Source organism: Thalia democratica, chromosome 1, assembly GCF_965202585.1.
Source record: "Thalia democratica chromosome 1, ktThaDemo2.hap1.1, whole genome shotgun sequence".
Taxonomy (NCBI): domain Eukaryota; kingdom Metazoa; phylum Chordata; class Thaliacea; order Salpida; family Salpidae; genus Thalia; species Thalia democratica.
The window spans coordinates 61,541,258-61,547,257 of NC_139165.1; positions in this window are offsets into that span (position 1 = coordinate 61,541,258).

Below are 6,000 nucleotides of genomic sequence, written 5' to 3' on the forward strand. Positions count from 1 at the left end.
ATTTTGCACAAGAGTAAAAAAAAACGAAAAAATAAAGAGAAAAAAAACTATTTAATTAAAAAAAAAGAAAAAAAAATTATACTGTGTTATACTGTTATAATGTCTTGCAATATATGCATAACTTAAATTAAGAGAAGCTCTATTTCCACGACCAATATCTATTAAAACAGAAGCAATTGTAGATAATTCAGCTTAGTTCTTATCACAGCTCTAAGAATTTTAGTTTTTTTTACAGTTTATTTTTAAATAACTGTGAAATGAAACTTATAGTTAGGATAAAACTCTACAAAATAAAGCTAACTAAAAAATGACCCCCTGGTTTAACTTACAAAGTAACAATATAGAGTAAAATTTTAAAAACTGTTTTGTTCTAACAGGGTTATAGCTAGAAAGCTAACTTTTTTTGAGCTGTCTATTTATGCAATTTGCTACGTTCAAAAACATGCTAAGCAAATTTCCAAGGTCAGGGCAACAGATGCACTCTACTATACAGTTAAAAATATAATTTTAGTATCAAAACTTAAAGGGTTGCCACTGGTTTTTGAGAAATTTCTCCTGGGTTTTTGAAAGTACATGTATTAGGGTCTACTTTTAGTTTAAAGTTAAGTTTAAGGTTATAAATTGTGTTAATTAGTATAAAAACTTTGCAAAGATACTGTTAATCTACTTTAAATATGTTTTTTAATAAAAAAATTAGATGATGAGAAAAAATTTATATCTATTTTATATGATAGACTTTTTGTATGAAATCAAAATTTATTACTTAACATGTAAAAACTGTTCAAAATTCCAGGTTTTTAGTGATTTTTGCTCAAAATTCCAGATTTTTCAAGGTTTACTTTTTAATTTCTCAAACTCAAGGTTTTTAAACCTAAATATTAAATTTCCAGGTTTTGTGGCAACCTTGATAATATGAAATGCTAGAACTTTAATTTAATTGAAAGTTAATTAGAAGATAGAAGTCAGAGTACTATTAAAAAATGTTGCTTCTGATTGTGACACTTTAAATGTTGAAATTCCTAAGGGTTGTCATTTTGGTCCTTTGTTTGTTGTTTCTTGTGTGTATAAATGACATGTTTTAGCTACAAATATATAGTCTTTTGTTGTAGCCCTGGTTAGCACTTTTTTGGGGATTTGTGCTTCATGATTTTCCCATGCTTGGTGTTTTTTTTTTTGAGATATTAGCCTATTGAGTTTTCTCAAAATGGTGTGTCACCAAAGTCTTTTTTATTTATATAAAAAATAGTTTTTATTTTAGGATAATTAAAAGTTAAAGATTAATATGGCTGGTAAAATACTTTTTTTTTAATTTTTTTAGGTAGAAAAACATCAGAAAAAACTTACTCTCCCTTCTACAACAATAAACGTATCATGTAAATTTGCTTTTTACCAGTAGTGGTTAAATTATATTGTAATTTTTTCAATTGTAAAATCATCAGTATCAAACTCTACCCAACAATAAACGTTTTCTGGGCAAAAGTGAGAGTGTAACATCAGGTATAGTTTTACTTATGCAGCTAATCCTTAGTTTTTTATTTACCCAAATACAAAAAATATATTTTAAACAAATATTGTTCTTGCAAAGGGTAGAATATGAGCCTGTTGTTTTTATAACCACAAAAGTAAAATAGGTTGGTGAGGAGAAATTCCCTTTTGTCAAATAGCTAATTGATAAAAAACATGTAAGTTTTCATTTGGTAAAACTAATACCTATAGAAATAGTTATTGACAAATGTTTATTCAACATAATCCAAATTTTACTTTTTTCAAGCTGGTGAAGTTAGATTATCTATTTTAGTTGAGGATATTTAGACTTTTACTAAAATATGATTTGAATCTTGCAGCACATCAAAATTCAAAATGATTTAGATTGAAAACATACATCAACGAGAAAGAGTAAAGAAACTGAAAAAACAGTTTTAATTGTGAAAAATATTAAAAATAATTTAAAATCTTAATTGGAATTGTACGGCTATAAAATTGTTATTAATCTTAATTTCAAACAAATTATTCTTCTAATATCGCCAATAATATACCATATTTACTAATACATTTTTGTTAAATTTTTATGGCTTCTTTCTTAGTTTATTTAACAACTTTTGGTTAGGCTAGGTTATTTTAAAAAATTATTAATACTATATAACAGTCAAACTTATCTAAATATTTTTATTGCAGTAGAGGTTCTTATAATACTAAGTTTAAGATTACTTTAAATCACTATGCAATGTAGTAACTAAGTATACAGTAATATAAATACTAAACTTGAAAAAACTTAAAATAAACAAAGTTTACTGTTTTAAGTTAAACGTCAACTTAGTTCAGATATATTTGTTATACAGTCACCTCTCGCAAATCTACGCAGTCAACAGCAAAAGTGTGTAAATGAACGACAGAACGTAACAAAAAGAAAATTAGCAAGTATATCAACTGTATTGGCTGTTTTATAATAATAAATTTGATGAAATGCAGTATGGATGGTGACGTTCCCTTTTTTTTCACTAAAATACTTTTCATTAAAGTTGTCAATATGTGTGATTTTTTTTTAAATAAGATTACTTATATCTGTATAAAGTATGTTTTTCTTTAATGTTTCTTTCCTATCAAATATTAAACTTGTTATGCATGGTTTTAGAGAAAGGTCTTTCTCTAACATCATGCAAGACAATTTTAGTCTTAGGTTGCATAAACAAATTAGCTAAAAATAAGAGATTTAAAATTTAAGCTTGTATTATTAAATATTGTTTTCTTTACTTGCATATTTTTGTTTTAATAACAAAACTGTTTATAACTAACCATCCTGTTAAAAATATGCTTGCTTAGTAAAATAACGGTCAGGTCGGGCTCATTCTTGCCATGCCACAATGAATTGTATTTTAATTTAATTTGGTACTTTTTTATGCGTAGTAAGTTATAATGTTCTTAAATCTTTGATTTGTTATTTTAAGTTATATATATTTTTAAATGTTAGATAGTAGAGCTAACAATCTTAAAGACGATATAAAATAGTACTTTAAGCAACTAAATTTAACAAGTTTAGTTTCTGGAAAACCTAATCGGGATTTTGCTTTAGTAATTTTTTAATTTATTTATTAGCAATTATATCTGCAAAATAAACTAAACTCTAAGCAATAACTTATCGTATATTTTAACGTCTTGTCCAGTCCTGGACAACATGTTAAAAGGTATCTAAGTGGTGTGCGACTCGATAACTAAAAGGTTTTTTCGTGCACCAAGTCCCAGGACCAAATATTTTGAGCGCTTTTTTTGTCGTTTATCAAACACGAATAATAACAATCAACACTTAGTTTGAAAACTATTATCAGAAAAAAGTATTAATTAAAGTAATACAACAAAACTGCTTTAATTAATATAGCTTCATTTAAACAACTTTTAGATCTTCATAAAAAACTCCGTTTGACTGAACAATTAGTTTAACACAGAAAAAGGTTCGTAAGTGTTCAATATAGCAAGTACTTCACAAGTTGTTTTTATTGTAACTAATTATCAAATCAACTATCATGCCAATTTTACTTCATATATTTTTCACCACAAAACTTTTTCATAACTTTAATTTTTTTTTTAGTTTTTTTCTAAATCGAAACTTTAGTTTTTATATTTCATACCCAGTGGTTATCCGACTCAAAAAAAAAATCCTACTATGGTTTTTTAGGCCCTTAGTTCACCTTTTTTATGGTAATTAAACTTATAATATTACATTTTAAACAGCTTTGTTCATGTACAGATTGAAATTAACTAATATAACTTAATTAAAGTACCTTTATAAAGTTAAAAAATCGTTTGATTTCAAGTTTAATTAAAAATTATGGTGTAATTAGTTTTTGTTAACTAACAACAGATTTAATTAAAAAGTTCATTAAGGATACTTAAAGAAATAAAGGTTTTCAAAACTTAAAAAAAAAAATGTTTATCTGGCCGCTTTGCAGTAGTATTATTTTAGATTTTTTGATTCAATAAGTTATGCAAACAACAAAACAGTAATGATTCAGCAGTACACTATTAGTGATTAATTTCTCACTTCCATCTGAGACAGCAAAGTTTTAAAGCTAATAAATTTTTGTTTAATACCTTTATCCTTAACCCACCTTATTCAAACATATTAAAAATAAGTAAAAAATTAAAGTTTTAATAGTTGAAAGACAAAAAACAACAAAAAAATATTTTAGTTTCGTTGACTCAGCAAATATGAGTGACTACTACGTCGTGTTTCACGACTGAGCTAAAAGTTGAAAAGCCTAAAATATTCAAATAAAAAATAATTTTTGATTTAAAGCTTGGCAATGAAACATGTTATAAAATGGTTATTTTAAGGTCTTGTAAATAAAAAAAGCAAAATAAAGATATCAAAAATGGGTAGCTTTCAAATTTGCACGAGCGTACAAAATTGCACGAAGACACTTTTGCACGAGCAGACAACTTTGCACGGAGATATTTTTGCAGGGGTTGAACTTTTTTTTTTTAATCTAGTTTTTTATTTTTACTATCCCTGTTACCACTAACCCTTCCCCTCGGTCTGTATTTTATTTTGTTTAACAAATTAAGTTTTAGTTTTTATTTCTCTTTTTTATATTTTTTTTATTTATTTATTTTTTTCTCTCGTGCAAAATTGTCTTCGTGCAATTTTGTGCCCTTGTGAAAATTTGTCTTCGTGCAAAAGTATCTTCGTGCAATTTTAGGCCCTCGTAAAATTTTGTCTTCGTGCAATTTAGTAACCTCATAAAATTTTGTCTTCGTAAAATTTTGACCCGTTCCCAAGAAAAGTAATTTATGTATAGTTTTACAAAATTAGATATATAGTAGTTTGAATGTCTTAATATCTAACAAAACGACCTTTAAAAAACGTTTATTGTTGTAGAGGGAAGAGTATGTCTGATGTTTTTCTACCATAACATAATGCCGTCAGTATAAAATTGAAAAAGACGTATAAAGAACTAATTAAAATTTAAAAGTATTAAAAATTTATATGTGTATAGCCAGTAAGTTGTTTTAATTAAGTTTACGTCTGTGTAAGTCCTGAACGGACTGTAGTTTATGCAAACGTAACTTTTTGTTAGTTGTTAAAAGATACTCACTGTTTAAAATTTAGTTACGGAAAGTAGTTAAACAATGTTTTATTTTACAAAAAAGCAACTAATAACTTTAAAAAAGATTAGCTGAACAATCTTAGTTCATACAATAAAACACAAATAAATCACACGCTTAAAAATAACTAACTGTAAACTTTTTTCATTTATGAATTGTAGATCGACTTGTTAATCAGTAAAATCAAAACGTTAAGTAGTTCTAACTTATTGATTATTTTTATACACTTTTTTAGAAGTTTACTATTTAAAACCAATAAACCAAAACAAAAAAGTTATTGAGATACGTGATATAAAAAAAAAGTAAGTGACAATTAACTAACGGCTTATAACAAACGTAGTAATAAATATTCCCCAGATTTAAAGAGTTTTTATTTGTTATGCTAGCACTTATTAATACTTTTCGTTATTATATAAGACTGATAATTTACCAGTACAAAAAAAAAAGATAGTATAAATGTAAATATCTCTCAAAAAATTTGTTTTTTGACTCATATAGAATTGACTTGTAGAAAAAGAATTAAAACATAACAAATAATTATTAAAATTGTGTTTTAATAGCAGTTAGAAAAAATAACAAACTATCTAAAGCGTTTTATTGTAGACTATTTAAGAAAAGTTAAAATATACTTTATTTCAAGCAGTTGTCTATGTATTATTTTCTAAACAAATAAAACAAAATAAAAATTAACTACACAAAACATAGTATTTGTAATTACTTATGTAAAAAAAACTTTTTTAGTGTTTTTATTGTATTAAAATTAAATTTAAACTAGCCTATCTCAAACGAGTTGTTAAATAGTTCGATTACATCATCATAAGTTTTGATAAACCATCGTAGCGTAAAATTATTTCATGCGTGAACAAACTTTGCTATTCGTACTTCTTATACTTTATTACA